The sequence below is a fragment of the Emydura macquarii genome, unplaced genomic scaffold (assembly GCF_026122565.2).
Source record: "Emydura macquarii macquarii isolate MOO-44397 ecotype Brisbane River unplaced genomic scaffold, CSIRO-AGI_Emac_v2 contig_2636, whole genome shotgun sequence".
Taxonomy (NCBI): domain Eukaryota; kingdom Metazoa; phylum Chordata; order Testudines; family Chelidae; genus Emydura; species Emydura macquarii.
The window spans coordinates 1,133,789-1,150,348 of record NW_027132773.1 but is presented as its reverse complement, the minus strand read 5'-3'; the positions used below and the strand labels follow the sequence as shown (position 1 = coordinate 1,150,348).

The following is a 16,560-nucleotide window of genomic DNA, read 5'->3' as shown; positions in this document are numbered from 1 at the left end:
CAGCCAATCAGGAAAGAGACTTCAGGGAGCACCAATCAGGGCCAAGGAGGCTCACATAAAAGGCACTGCAGGGTAGTGTTCAGGGGTGTAAGAGGTGCTTCTTGTTGGCTGTAGGAGCTGAAAGGGTTGAAGTGAGACTGACCCAGCTGGAGACCTGAGGTCAGATAACTAACAGTCAGGTGAAGAGCCCGCAGGGAAGAAGTGTTGGGGGTGCTGCTTCACTTCAGAACAGAAACCTTTTGAAAGTAAGCTGATCAGCAAGGGTACTGAGACAGTTCCTGTTGGTCAGACTGTGAATTGATCCTGACAAGGGCCACTGAGGAGTATTGTGATGGGCTGAGCTGGACTATCAAAGGACTGAGCCCTGGGAGGGTTGTAGGACATTATGGAGGGCATTGAGCTAGTCCAATTAAATAGTATACACCAGTTTTTGTTTTGTGTACAGACCCTGTGTGACTCAGCCAGAAGGCTGAACTGCTGAAGACTCTACCACAAGCCACAGAGAAACTGCAGATGGGCACACACTTGACCAGGGGATGCTTGTGAGAGGTGGGTGCAACCCCATTACAGATGGCTATATTATTATTTGTATTACTGCAATGCTTATGAGTCCCAATCACAGGCCAGGATCCCATTGTGCTAAGTGCTGCACACACACACAACATAAAGATGGTCCCTGCCCCAAAGAGCTGACAATCTAAGTTAGAAAAAAACAATATACACATGCACACTTTTATCATCATGAATTGGGAATAGCTGCTTCATAAACAAGTGATGAGGTCACTCCAATCTCAAACTGATTTGGGCTAGATTCTTAGTTGGTGTAAAATGAGCTAGCTCATAACTTCAGTGTAACTATACTGCTTCATACCAGCTAAAGATCTGGTGGCTCAAATTATTTACAGCACAATGTCACCATGTATTCTGAATATGTACATTTAACGTATGTTACAGAAAATGTGTTTGACATGTTTAAAGATGATTTAAAAAATGTTCTTGGGACTATTCCTTGTTTTCCTCCATCTCTAAAGCTGGATGCCTTAACAACCACAAGCCCAAAGATACAACCTTTAAAGGGAAAGAAAATTACATGTACCCTTAACTCCATTACTGTAAATCATTAATGTAAATAGCCCCATTCAGATCAATGGAACTACTCAAAACACAAATATTTGTATGATGGGGGACCTAAGAATCTAAATATGACTTGAAATAGCTTCTCTATATATAAAATGGCACAGTTTTATAGTGTCGTGCAGAGTAAATATGAAATTAACCAAACTTGAGAGAACTAATTCTTTAAGAAAACATGTTGTAAAGAGAAGCCCTGACTAGCAAGTAGAAGCCAGGGTTTGAATGTAATGTTATAAGGCCAGAAAGAATGGAGTAGGAGGCTGTCTTTCAAAAAATAATTAATGAGATAAGGGAAAGTTTCTAAAAAGGCCTCTGACCAAGAGTAGTGACTGCAGATGGTTTTAAGTAAGACCAAAAAAGAATCTGTCTTCCAAGGAGCCAATGTGGATCTTCCCACCCCACATGCCAGTGTTTCCTTAAAAGTAATTAGCTGTGAACCCAGGTGCAACAAAAAAGCTGCTGGTCAGCAGGAACGAGATAAAGAAGAGAGACTTTGGGGAGAAAGGAGGATGTAAATCTTACCTAGACTAAAATTGAAAGCTAGGGTGAACTATCTCAAATTAGTTGTTAGTTACAGTGGTAATTGGCTCTGACCTCTTTTGTCTGAAGGGTATGAAAAGAGAGATGAATCTGAGGGTTCTTTGTGAGACTCTACCTGATCATGCTGGAGCATGCCAGGATGAGATGGTTTCCCCTAGGTCTGGTGTAGTGATGGCTTATTTTTAAGCTGTGAGGCATGTTCAGAGCACAGGTGTAGTTTCCCTTCTATTTTTTAAGGGGGCAGCTCCCATCAGGCCAATGGAGCTATGCATGGAAGGAAGGGGGGCAAATTCTACATCTGCCTGAGGTTTGTAGTTTGTGGGGGCCAATGTCCCCTTAGTCTCCAAAACTAGGTCCATGGTTTATAGCAATTGTGTAAAACACCATTTGGCCTTCGGGCTTAATAAAGGGATTTATGGTTAAATTAGTGTCTGGTGGTCTCCCATATTAACATTAATAATTCCTCATATTAATAATTACAACATCTGGTATCTTCCTCTAACTGTTTTGCAGTAGTGTCCAAGGACCCCAATCAGGATTGGGGGCATGTTATGACAAGCACTGCAAAAACATATAAGAAGATACTGTTCCTGCTGTAAGGCATTTACAGTAAAAAAGGTTAGAGTTGCAGCATAGAAGCAAAATGGTCTGGACAATCGTGGGGCATGCATCTTGTTAGTTCCAGTTCTTACAACTGTATTCAATTATTCATTTACTAATAGGGAGGGTGAAGTGGCATGAAGGGGAACAGGAATAGGGGCACTGGGGGGGGGAGAAGAGGGCAGAAAGTGGAAAAGTGGGGGGTAAAGATGGAAAAGGCCAGGGAAAGTGAGGCTGGGAGCAAAGGGAAAGTGATGGAAATAAAGTTGGAGCAAACAACTAATCAGTAGACACAAAGTAATTTTCACACTTGTAAAAAGCAGCCTGCAGTGCTGACATCCACTGTCTGGGTCCGTGAAAGTCAGAGGGGTCAGAACATGCAGGTAGGGGACCACAGATAGGCCTCTGCCTGTCCTGCTGCTGCTCCTAGTTATTGCTGGGGAAGTCCCTGCTGCTCATGGGTGCTTGTTTTACTCTTGGAGTGTCCTGCTCGTCTGTCTTCAACCCACATGTGACCATCGTGGGTCCTTCTAGGACTAGAAGGAAGAGCTCTGTGTCCCATGGTATAAATTCCCATATCTAGTCATGAAGGACCTTACATCTGTCAGGGAAATTAGGACACAATATTGCCTGGTCTGCACTTCAGTTCAGTGTAAAATTTTATTTTTATGAAGATGGAGGAAAGAATTGTACATTTGGAAGAAAGAGGAAAACACTTATGTAGCAGATCAGCTTTTTGTTTTTGTATATGTGGCTGTTTGAAGCCACTCAGGAGACTGGAATGAGGGAAGTAGGGAGATGGACTCGGATGCTCCCTATATGAACTGTGCAGTGAGAGAAGCAGGATTCCCATGGTGCAAAGATTCATTCAGTGCATGTCTTACCAGATTGTATTCAATGTGGCAGGCCTTCGTCACAGATAAAATATCCAAGCACACCTATCCAGTGCAGCCAACCTTCCTTCTAACTGTTTGATAGTTGTTAAAATACAGAATACATGATGATGGTGTAAAGATTTAAACTGAAGTGCAAAGAGTCCACAGAGTTCGTGTTGCTGCATATGCATGGATGACCAGAGAAGAAGTGAGACAATGGCCCAGCTCCCCTCTGCTTCCTGCATTGCCAACACTGTTGGCTTATGATGGTGGGAAATGCACAAATACTCTTAGGAGTGTTGCAGTGGCTGCACTCCGCAGCAGCTCCCGGGGGGCGTGCGTGTGTGCGTGCGTGCGTGCGTGCGTGCGCGCAAACTGCTTGATGAACACGTTTCTCCAGTACTCAAGTAACTACTTCAAGGCAGCATTACCCAGGAGCTTCTTGAAATTTAAGAGATCATTTACTTGTGGAAATCCAATGAACAGCTGATGGGATGTAGCAATTTCTTGCATCTGTCAATCTGTTGTTCAGTTGTCAATGCGCAGCATGTCGCAGAGACACTTTCAATAGCAGGAAGTAAGCCTTGCTAATCTCTGTAAAATCCAGAAATAGTTCCTCAATTGTTCCAATTTAATGGTTGACTCTTCTGCTAGGATAGCAATGCCTACAAATGTAAGGTGGCAAAGTAGGTCTGGATTCAATAGAATATTGACTGAGAAATAGAGGATTTCATTGCACAGTCTAGTGAATCATAAAGATATGCATGTACAAGCAGTTTTTTTTAAATTTCAGCTTAAACATCAAATTGTAGTGTCACTTCCACATAACTTTGTCACAATGTTTAGTGGGAAACATTAGGAGCAAAACGTTACCCTGCTAGCCAAAAATGTGTCAGACAAAAGCTCATTTATTCCTGTGGCAGTACGATCAAAATTAAGAAAAGGGGAGAGAAACTATGACATAGCTTTTATTTTAGCTTTTAAAAGGAAGCATGTGTTTTAAGATCTGTCATTCATGGAGCACAAATGGCTTATGATGAATTTCTCTGGGATTTAATTAACCATCTTATATGGTTAGAAAAATAAAAAGGAGACCACTTTAGTTTTACTTTTACCATGGAAAAATAGGGTCAGAAGACAGGGTAAAATGTGGGAAGATGCAGGCAAAAAAAAGTTCAGAAACCCATTTTCAAAGAGTATATTTATTGTGTTCTGTATATACTTTAGAATATGATTTTTGGGCCAATTCCTGAGCTTGCCCTCAGTGCATTGGGGATTTCTGTGGGGATGAGTTGGTAGAACATGGGGGATAAGGAATTCTCTTTGCAGAATGTAGAAAGGCAGCAGAGCTGTTTGCTGGCACTTACTGCTCCCTTTTTTGGCTATGGTAGCTCTGGTAGCCAGCATTTTCTCTCTCTCCACAGGAGAGAGAGGCTGATGGCTCCACTTAGTTATAGATCCTCACTAGCCCTACTCTTGCTATGTACCTGGCCTATACCCACATCGACCCCCAGCATTCTATATACTGAAGTGCAGGAATATCTCTTGTGCTGGTCTCCAAATCTCTGCTCCCCTTTTCTACAATAGTACTGCACTGAGTCTGGGATTCCCATACAATCATTAAATGTAAGACTGGAGGGGACCTCAAGAGGCCATCCTATCCAGTCCATTGCACTCGAGGCAAGACTAAGTAAAAACTAAACTATTCCCAATAGGTGTTTTTCTAACCTGGTCTTAAAAACCTCCAATGATGGAGATTCTACAACCTCCCTAGGCAATTTATTTAATTGTTTAACTACCCTTCCAGTTAGGAAGCTTTTCCTAATGTCCAACCTAAACCTCCCTTGCTGCAATTTAAGCCCATTGCTTCATGTCCTATCCTCAGAGGTGAAGGAGAACAATTTTTCACCCTCCTTCTAACAATCTTTTCTGTACTTGAACTGTCTTTAAGGTATAGAGTACAAGATTGCTAGACACTGGAGTCCTTTGGGGTTGAGATGGTGGAGAAATTGCAGCAGAATACAGTCAGGGCCTGCAGACTTCCCTTTTTTCATCGTGGCAAGTCCCGCCCTCCCACCTCCCATTTACTTTATCAATAGTGATTAGTGGGAGGTTCTCCTTGAGGATTGATGCAAGTGTCTGGTAGAGTTGCTGGTACATTTCTTCTGTGTTTATCAAGTGATGAAAAAGTGATTGCAAAGCTCAGGAAGCCCAATGATGAAGCGGGCAGCTATAGGCCGATTTCTGTGCTATGCACAACGTACACATTTATTGAACATATCATCCTCAAAAGAATTCATCATTTTACTGAGCCAATCATCTCTGTCAAACAGGCAGACTTCCGGCCAAAATGTAGCTGTTGTGACCAAGTTCCAGCACTCACAACTCACATTGAGACTGGCTATCAGAAAAAACTAAAGACTGGTGTCATACTTATCGACCTATTGTCTGCATAAGACAGTGCATGGATTTAAGGGCCTGATGTTGAAACTTGCAAAAATAATACCTTGCTATTAAACCTTTTGCCTGCTGTAGACTATGCTGAGTAATAGATACCTTTGGGTGTACGTGGCTAATAAGACCAGCTCAGCCCACACCATAAACAGCTATTGCAAGGCTCTGTAGTCACACCAACCCTTTTTAATATTTACATAGGTGACATGCCTCCAACTAAATCACAAAATTTGCATATGCAGATCTTGCTATGACAATTCCAGTACCAAACTTCCATGACATTGAGAGAGCATTAACTCCATATCTCTGAATATGGAACAATACTTCCAGAAATGGAGGCTCAAACCAAACCTTGGAAAACCAATAGTAAGCTCATTCCACCTTGATAATAGGAGTGCCAAAATCATACTGAAAGTAGCATGTGGTTTTTTTTGTTTTTGTTTTTTTTTTTTTTTGTGGTAAAAATGTGACATGGTTGCACTCCATGTCTCAGCGTGAAACTCAACTGCACCCTTACCTTCCATGGCCACCTTGTGAAGGTAGCAGCAAAGACAAAAACAAGAGCCAACATAATTGAAAAGCTAGCAGAAGCTGTTGGAGGCTCAGTACAATTTGAGTTGCTTGACCACTGTCCTACAGGCCTAGCACAGCTTCAGTTGCTTGCTTGGCTATTCTGACACCTGTAGCATGACATCTTCCAGTTGGCAGACATGATAGGACTACTGAGTAACCTTGTAGATGTCTCAGTTTCTGCATACTATGGCACATAAGACAAAATACAGATACTGTATGCTTGCAGCTGCACGTAGATAATGGTGATGGGAACAACAAGTTATCCTTGAACGTCTGGGCGTGCACTGTTTCATTGCTAAGAGGCATACTTTTACTCCATCCCTCCTGTCACCAGATGTTGTTTTGACAACCCCAATTATTATGGTGAGACTGGAATGTAGTTAAAGGTAAAAACCCAATGTAGGTAACTCTCATATATGATAATGAGAGAAAGATAATTAGGTGAAGGCTGTTTATGGAAGGTCACCACTTAGACAAAGAGGAGCGCTCCATCAACGCCTGACTCCGCAGGAGGTTCTGCCAGTTGGACCAGAGGATCCACTGACTCCCTGGCGGGGCTCCTGAGGAAAGCCGTTCCTGTATAAAGCCTTCTGAGTAACTGCTTAGTTCTCCAGCTTTAGTGAGTTTGATATATTGTAATTAGGCTTTGTATCTAACTAGTGTATTTATAGAAAACCTTGCACATTAAACCTTATTGATCTGCAAATCGGGCATACCATGTCTCACTGGTATCCACCCTGCTCAGAGTGTCCAGTATCAACAGATAAAACATGGGGTGCATCAGCATCACGGCTGTGAACGGCTGCAATGGCACTTGTATATTCAGTAGCTGAATATCGTGCACTGGTATGGAGTAGATGCAGCCATATGCAACTTATTGACACCCTGCTGAACACAATGAGGCAGTACATCACTGGAACCTTTATTGACTTCAATACCAGGGCTGCTTGTTTTGTTTAACATCAGTCCCTTGCCAATACACCGAATTGCTGTGAAACTCAGACATCTGTTTTCCTGGATTCCTTTCCTATCCACCAAGACCTCAGCAGTGCCCCACCCTCCAATGCCTTAAGTCCCATAAGCCTTTGTGTGACTATTTGTTCAGCCTCATGCAGTCATCCTATGATCAGAAGGAGGCTTAGAAAGCAGATTGGGCTAAACAAGACGTAAAAAATAAGCACCTTGTGCCGGATTCCACACAGAAGGTTCCTGAGTTTGATCTCCCACAAACGTCTTGGTCAGTGCTGAACTGAATCCGAACAAACAATGGTAGATGTGGACATTTAATGCACAAATGGAAAATCAAGGACACCTGGAATGCAAGTGTGGCTCCCTATGACAGACCACCAAACATATCACTATCTACTACCAAATTTATAAATATGAAGGAGGCATCACTGCAATAAATTTTGCCACTCCTGATGTAGCCATTTGGCTCAATCATCTTCAGGTGAAATTGTAGTTCCTGCTCTATACCAGCCATATGAAAGAAGATGATGTACTTAAACTGTTATCATGCTCTTCTCCAGACTAAACAAACCAACTTTTTGCAATCTTTCCTCACAGGTCATTCTAGACCTTTAATCATTTTTGTTGTTCTCCTCTGGACTTTCTACAATTTGTCCACATCTTTCTTGAAATGTGGCACCCAGAAGTGGACACACTACTCCAGCTGGATATTGTGTTGATAAGGCGAGTGGAAGAATTACTTCTCGTGTCTTGCTTACAACATCCTGCTAATAATACATCCCAGAATGATGTTCTCTTTTTTTTTTTTTTTTTGCAACTATTACACTGATTCTATTTAGCTTTTATTCCACTATAATCCCCAGATCCCTTTCTGCAGTAGTCCTTCCTAGACAGTCACTTTCCCATTTTGTATGTGTGTGCAATTGATTGGTCCTTTTCAAGTGGAGTACTTTGCAGTTATCAATGAATTTCAACCTATTTACTTCAGACCATTTTCTCCAGTGTTTCCAGATCATTTTGAATTTTAATCCTATCTTCCAAAGCACTTGCCAGCCCTCCCAGTTTTGTATTGTCTGCAAACTTTTTAAGTGTACTTTCTATGCCATTATCTAAATCATTTATGAAGATATTGAACAGGACCGATCCCTGTGGGACTCCACTCGATATGCCCTTTCAGTTTGACTGAACAACTGATAACTAGTTTGCTTATAGGAGACCTTATCAAAAGCCTTTTTGAAGTCAAGATATACCACATCTACCATTTCCCCTTTACCCACAAGGCTTGCTACCCTTTTTAAAGAAAATTATTAGGTTGGGTTTGACATGATTTGTTCTAAAAAATTCCATGTTTACTATCCCTTATCACCTTATCTTCCAGGTGTTTGCAGATTGATTGTTTAGTTATTTGCTCCATTATCTTCCCAGGTACTGAAATTAAGATGATAGGTCTGTAATGCCCCTTTTTTTATAGATTGGCCCTGTATTTGGACTTTCCCAGTCCTCTAATCTCTCCTGTCCCAGAGTTTTCCAAAATAATTGCTAATGGCTCAGGTATCTCCTCAGTCAGCTTCTTTGAGTATTCTATGATGTATTTCATCAGGCCTTGGTCACTTGAAGACATCTAACTTGACCAAGTAATCTTTAACTTGTTGTTTTCCTATTTCAGTCTCAAATCCTACCTCATTTTCACTGGCATTCACTATGGTAGATGTCTGATTCCCTACTAATCTTTTTTGGTGAAAACTTCTGCCATTTCCACATTTTCTATTTTTGTCTTCCCCCTTCACTGGGTAATGGGCCTACTCTGTCCTTGGTCTTCCTCTTGCTTCTAATTTATTTGTAGAATGTTCTCTTATCTTTGTCTCTAGCTAGTTTAATTTCATTTTGAGCCTTGGTCTTTCTAATTTTGTCCCTACATATTTGTGGTGGGGTTTATATTCATCCTTCATAATTTGACCTAGCTTCCACTTTTTGTAGAATTCTATTTTTGAATATCAGATCATTGAAGATCTCCTGCTTTCGCCAGGGTGCTCTCTTGCCATAGTTCCTATCTTTCCTACACAGGGGGATAGTTTGCTCTTGTGCCCTTAATGTCTCTGAAACTGCCAGCTCTCGAGCTGGTTTTTCCCCTCAGACTTATTTCCCATGGGATCTTGCCTACCAACTCCATGAGTTCGCAAAAGTCTGCCGCCTTGAAATCCATTATCTTTATTCTTTTATTTTTCCTCCTAACATTCCTTAGAATCACGAACTCCTCATTTCATGGTCACTTTCACTTAAGCTGCCTTTCACTTTCAAATTCTCAACTAGTTCCTCCCTATTTGTCAAAATCAAATCTAGAATAGTCTCTCCACTAGTTGCTTTCTCCACTTTCTGAAATACAAAATTGTCTCCCATGCATTCCAAGAATGTGTTGGATAATCTGTACCTGTAGATGCTGAGTTCTGTGCGGGCTAGAGAGCCCAAGCACCCAATGGAAAAAAATAGGAAGTGCTCAGCACCCACTAGGTTGGGGCTGGCGTGGCCAGTGATCAGGCACCCTTCAGGGATGGTGCTTCACAGATCACCAGATATGGGCTGTGAAGCACCCCCTGCCCATCAGAAAAAATTAGTGGGCACTTCGCACCCACCGGGCTGCGCTAGGTCAGAGGCAGGTGCAGGACTAGCCATTTCCGGCTGGGAGGGGACGCTCCGCTGCTGCACGCTGCTCTGTGCAGTGTGTGCATGTCCCCTTCCCTTTAGGGAAGTTACCCCCCCACTTCCACCCAAAGCCCCACATCCCCCGCTCTTGCCAGTCGGCCAAGCCTGGCCAGAACGCAGGCTGGCCCAGCACCTCTGGAGTCCACACCCTGCAGCAGCCCTGGCTGGATGGGACGCTGCTTTATGCAGCACAACAGCTGCCTGTGAGAGCCTGGCCAGGGGAAGCAGACTCCCCTCCCTGACCAGACTGGCTGCCGGGGGTAGGGGCCAAGTGAATCACTGGAGCCCCCTTCCCCTCCCCACCCCCATCAACTTTCCAGTTCACTTGTGCCTTGTCCTAGCAGCCAGCCCAGGGCAGGAAGGGGAAGCCACCTCATCCAGCCAAGCCCCCACAGGCAGCCACTACACTGCAGAGCAGGGGCCAGGATGGGCCAGGGTTGGAAGTGGTTCCCCACCCAGCTACCAGGGAGAGTGGCCAAACATGCTGGGGGGGATGCAGCAGCAGGAGGACAGAGCTGTTCCCCGCTAAGTGGGACGAGGTGTGGGGGACAGCACAGTAGCCATGGGCAAGGGGGGGTCCACTACAAGATGCGAGTCATGTGACTAGTCACGTCCTCCTCCATCCCCTTGAAACTTCCTCCCCTGCTGGCACCCACAGATAAAAATAAAAGTTGGCACCTTTCGCGTGGCCTCATTAACCTCTTCCTGGTTAGGTGGTCTATAGTAGACCCGTGCATGACATCACCCTTGTTTTTACCCCTTTTATCCTTTCCCAGTGACTTTCAACAACTGTCTCCTAGTTCCTGCTGAACCTCAATGCAAATGTATGCATCCTTGATATACAAGGCAACACTTCCTCCTTTTTTCCCTGCCTATCCTTCCTGAGCAAGTGGTACCATTCTATACAAATATTCAAGATGTGTGTTATCCCACCAAGACTCTCTGTGATACCAACTATGTCATGGTTGTGATTTATTCCGTAGAATTTCTAGTTCTTCCTGTTTATTTCCCATACTTCTTGCATCAGTATACAGGCATCTAAGGTACTGGTTTGATTGCCCCTCTGTTTCCTCTTGTCCCTCCTTTGTCCCTGCTATACTTGCTCATGATCCCATTCCCTCCTGCCCCAGATTCTGACCCTTCACCCAGGTTTCCATGTTTTTGACTTACCTGTGGGCTTTTGTCTCCTGTCCATGTTGGACCTAGTTTTAAAGCCTGCTGCACTAGGTTAGCCAGTCTATCCAAATATACTCTTCCCTTTCCTCAATAGGTGAACCTCATCTCCGCACAGTAGTCCATCTTCCCAGAACAGCATCCCCTGGTCAAGGAAGCCAAAGCCCTCCTAGGGACACAATCTGTGCAGCAAGGCATTCACCTCCAGGACGCCTCTGTCTCTGCCGGGGCCCCTATCCTGGACCAGATGGATCAAAGAGAACACTACCTGCACCCTTACTCCCAGAGCTCTGTAGTCACTTCTGATCTGCTCAGATACCTCAAAAGTATCATTGCTGCCCACACAGATGAGTAGCATGGGATTGTATTCAGAGGGTCAGATGATTCTCAACAATCCCTCTATATAACATTTCGGACACGGGCCCCTGGCAGGCAGCACACCTGCCTGGGATGCCATGTCAGGCCGACAGATGGGTGCCTCCCATCCCCCTCAGAAGGGAGTCACTGACCACAGTTACCCTACGTTTCCTTTTGGGAGCGGTGGTTGCGATCCTCCTGGCCTTGTGTGTTCAGAGCTTCTCTCCCACCTTGGGGGGGGGGGGGGGGATTCCTCATCCCTCATTGCCAGGGTTGCATAACTGTTCTTCACTATAGCAGATGGGGTGGAAGCAGAGGTGGAGCATTGCCTGCCACTAGACATCACCAGCAATCCGTGTCCTTCCTCTGGCAGAGCCGTACCCTCCTGACCACAGTGGTATGACAACAGCCCTCTCTAGGTAGGTAGCTTCCTCAGCCTTGGAGGTTTCCATATGAATACTCTCACTGAAATCCTCATGTGCCTGGATTTTCCTCAGCTTAACCACCTCCTCTTGTAGCTCTCCCACCTGCTTCCTGAGAGATTCCACCAGACACCTTTCACACTAGTGTCTCCTCAGCCTGGCTATCTCTGAAAGATAAATGCAGGCCACAGTGTCTGCAAATCCACACCAGGATCTGGGTGGAGGCATCTCTGGTCAGGTTCTCCATGTGGATATAGGTACAGGTGGAGAAGTAGCAGTTGTGATGTCACCTTTCCTAACCATAGTGATTCTATTAGGTCTCCCTCCAACCAACTCCCCTGTTTTCTAGCTCCCCTTGGTTGCTTAGCCATCAGGGAGATGGTTTAGTTCAAAATAACCACTATAATAACAGGCAGATATATAGGTATGCTACAACAAACTCACTTGTGCATGGTCCTGTGCAGGGTCCCAATCCAGATACTATTAAATCAACAGCAAGACTTCCATTGACTTCAGTGTGCTTTGGATCAGGAACTAGGTAATCAAAGAGCTGCACAGATGCCTCTGAATAGGGGACAAGGCAAAAATTCCCCAGGATAGAGGAGCCACAACTCCCTGCTAGTTCCCTCCATGAGTGCTATATTCCTTAACTGGGCAGAGTGACTGACTGTGAGACCATATATGCCCCATACATACCCCAACTCTGTGTTGCCAGGGTAGTTGTCTAGTGGCAGAAGTACATGTTACACTTTCTAATATGGTGGTGGAGTTGCCTAGATGCCAGAACCCTTGGGAGGAATTCCAATTAAGAAAATCTTTTCTAGTAATACTATTGATAAGTTATGCCCTTATTCACTTCTGAATTTTTGACAGACAATATTTGCTATATAGGGGGAAAAGAGGACATCAAACATAGGGATAGGAAATATCAGCTGTGATATTCTCCTTATTCCCTTGAAAACGCTGCCACGGTGAATACTCAAATTCCCTGGTGTATTTATGCAAGTCCAAGCTGTGTGCATGCACACTACTCTGATTTATACATTTTCAGCACAATATGGCCTTCTTTAAATGAGAAATTTCATTGAAAATTCTTGATTCTTCAAACTTTTTCAACTTTTGAAGACGACCAAGAACAAAAAAATTAAATAAAACCACTTTTCATTTTTTTCACTGAACAAACAAAAATATGTACTGGTTTCCAACTGGCTCTTGTCATAATGCTTTGTTTGCATAGAATTTCTGCAAGATGCATTATGCTTGAATTCACTTATCTTATAGGCAACAATCTATTAAACATCTTTTTTGGAAATGTACATAAAATCATATTAAAACAGATTTACTTTAAAAATAAATACGTAGCCTAAACTGGAAAGTGTCAATATACTTTTATCTTTTTTATAATTGACAAACTAGGTGTGACACATGGTAAAACAAACTGAAGCATCTTTGAATAACAATATGCAACTTTATATTGCAAATTCTTTTAGAAAGGTTAAAGTGTTTCAATTCTACCGCCTTACCTTTTTGTCACTTAACCTTCCCAACCCTTTCTGTTTTAGGCTGAAATTTAGAAGATTTAATTTCTTCCGGAAGGTGACCTTTTTCTGGGAAGGGCGAGTGGAAAACGTTCCAGCTGTTTCAGCATGAGTACTTTCCCCATTGTAAAGAGAATCTCCCCACCGCCCCCTTAACGCAACAGCTGTAACAGTGAAACAGCTGGTGGAAGAAAGTTGAAATTTGGCAGGACAATGGCCAATTTTGGGAGCTCTGATGAAAGCTCAATCAAAGCAAAACTAGTCATGAGTCACTGAAAATTGCCATCTCTGCATGTTCATTTTTTGCAGTTTTCTCACTAAGTTCATGAAGTTTGGAGCTTGGGAAGGCTGCACTGCTCGTACGCATGTGGTTCGCTTTAGCAGTGCAATGAAAAATGTAGTGGGGGTGTACAGAGAGTGTGGCTGGGATATACAGCATGCCCTTGCTTCGGTAGTTACACAGCTTGCAGAAGAGTTTCAGGGTGTCTGTGATGTGAAAGTTCCATATTATTGAATATGATTGGGCTGTCGTTACATGATCCCATGCGCTTTCTCAGTTAAGGACCTGAGCCAGTCCCATATCCAATGGGAAATATTTGTTTCGGATCAGATGCAAAGACTTTGAGTGAAATCCTGGACCTACTGAAATCAATGGCAAAACTCCCACTGAATACAACAGTCAGGATTTTATGCTCTAACTCTAGCTAAGCCCAAATGAATGAAAATCACTGATACACTATGGTGAAATAGAGAGTGATATTTTCAATATGTGACTTGGGAGAGAAACTTCCATTCACTTAAATGGATTCACTAATACTCTATTTGTCTGCTGGTAATAACATATTTAAAAATAGTAATAAAACAAAGGGGCATAGGTTCATTCTTGCTCCTATTCAAGTCAGATTCACATTTTGCCATTTGGTGCATGTGTCCTGATTATCTGCTGCTTTGTGTGTTGTGCCATCATTCCCTCTGGGGCAATGTGAGCACAAAGTGGAAGTTGAGCGATCATTCTGAAATGGTGGCGTCTTACATCCACTTTTCACAAGCATAAATGATGATACAAAGGATCAGATTCTCAATTACACCGAGGCCATTTTACATCACTCTAGCAGTATGCAGGGAACTTAAAGTGAGGGTAAATTTAATTTATGCCCACTTCAAATCTACTTTACATTCCCAGAACAGTTAGTGAAAATAGTGTAAATAAAAATCAAGCCCTAAGTGTAAGAAAATGGAGACTCCGGCTATAATCTTCAGTCAAAATCTGCTCATAGCCCAAATTACCCTTAGCAGGAATTACACCCTTGTACAATAATTGGAGACTAGAGTGCAAAAAGGAAAGATGTGATTTTTATATTTGTGATGTAACAAGCCAATTGCGGTCTCACACGGAGGAAAATGCTACATTTTATTAGTTGTCAATTTCCCTTTGAGGCATATTTGGGGCTGTATTTCACTGTATCTCCAGTACACATTTTCATAAGATTAATTGGCTAATGTTTGTAAAGCCCTTTGAACCAATGATGTGACATACAAATGCTAAGTTGTCTTTTTATTATAAGTGAGATGAAGGTACTGTTTAGATGTTAACTAAAGCCCTGTAATTTTTATGGTCAAAACTTTGTCAAAAAAGATTTTCCCTTCCTAGCAGTAATGTGCTACCAAAGATGTTGAGCCTTAAACTAACAGCTGTTTCACCTCAAGCAAGTTATGGATTTTCCTTGATTTACAGCAGTTGGTTTTTTTTGTATCTCTTCAGAGAGGAATGGGGGAGAAATGTGTGTTCATGCAAACAAACAGCATAAAAGCCAAGGGTTGTTGGTTTTTTTTTTTTTTAAATAATCAAAGTTAGGCTATTAAATCATATTTAAGCAGCTGAATGAGTAGCCTGATTTTTAAAATGTGGAGGCTGCAGCAGCTCCCCCTGAGGTCAGTGGGAGTTTCTCATTGAGCAAGAGTCAGCACCTTTGGATTTAGGAAGTTCTCGTTAGACACTTGTTTTCAAAAATCTTGGCCAAAGTCCCCAATCCTATAGTGAGAGCAGTGCAAGAACTGTCACATCGGCTAGCTCCATTCACCCCAGTGGGGTCCTTTGTTGGGGGGAGGGGACTGCCCATAGAGCTCTCATGGCAGGACTGGAGATCTATTTATTCTTCCATGTAGTGTGCATGTTCTATTAACTTTCAGACGTGGAAAGGTATAAAAGTATCTTACACACAGGGTGCCCTGGTGTAATCAATGACACTAGGTGCAGGACAGTGGAGGCTCAGGTCCTCTTGGTGAAATTTGTACACTCACACTCTGTGGTAGGAAGGGTGAATCAAGCCCATTGTGACAAAAGTGTTTGCTAACAGAGTTCTGCCATGTGTTTTATGATCAGTCTGCATGAGGATTTTTCTGAAAACCATGCTAGCCGGACCATAGGAAGGTTTTGCTGCCAGTAATGTCTGATACAATTGATAATGGTTTTAGCATGGATCTCCAACAAAAATATCCCTGTCCCTACCAGTTAGAGAAACCATGTTAAATCATCAGTTGCAGTTAAGACTGTTCAGGGTTGTAGCTAGGGACATTGATGGAGATTATTGAAAATCTTTGCCCATCATATTTTAAAAAAAAAAATAAAAAATTCTACCAATCCCAAAGGACTGGACACATTACCATCCAGGCCAATGAATATTTCAGAACTTACCCAAATACACACTTAAAGCCAATGCTTATTAACTAAACTAATATTTATTTAAAAAGGAATATTGGTTAGAAGGTCATATACATACAGATGAGAATAAAGTTAATCAGTTTCAAAGTAGATGAGTTAAGTGAGTTGCAAAGTTCTTAATTTGCAAAAGTCTCTGGAAATTACCCAAACAGCTTGGGTGGGGCAGGGTGGGGGGGAGGGGAGTGATCAGTTCTTGTTTAGAGCTTCTTTGTTAGAAGTGAAGCAGGAAATAAAGACAAAATGGAGATGATGAAGCTGCCTTATACACTTTCTGCCATGTGGGTGGATGCTCTTTGTTTTAGCTTGTGGAAATTCACAGAAACTAGATGGAGTCCAGGGTCACGTGGACACGTCACATGTCCTTGCATGCTTTGTTAAGTAAATTGCTGCTCCTGTGACTTAATTGGTTAAAGCATCCACAGGAAGGCTTACCAGGTAGGAATGAACACCTTTTATGGCCCATTGTGACAGCTAAGTATTTCACAAAAGAGCTAGACTGGATA

The 16,560-nt window shown here is 42.8% G+C and overlaps 1 long non-coding RNA gene across 2 annotated transcripts; it reads left to right on the top strand.

Annotated features, from left to right (window-relative positions):
• The first annotated feature begins 106 nt into the window (after positions 1-106).
• On the top strand, positions 107-15,485 carry LOC137163737 (uncharacterized). Of its 2 annotated transcripts, none has more exons than XR_010922825.1 (4): positions 107-245; positions 446-549; positions 11,676-11,794; positions 13,360-15,485. It is a non-coding gene; the product is annotated as an uncharacterized lncRNA (long non-coding RNA). The 2 variants fall into 2 exon arrangements; XR_010922824.1 differs by having other exon boundaries at positions 11,673-11,794.
• Positions 15,486-16,560: the final 1,075 nt, after the last annotated feature.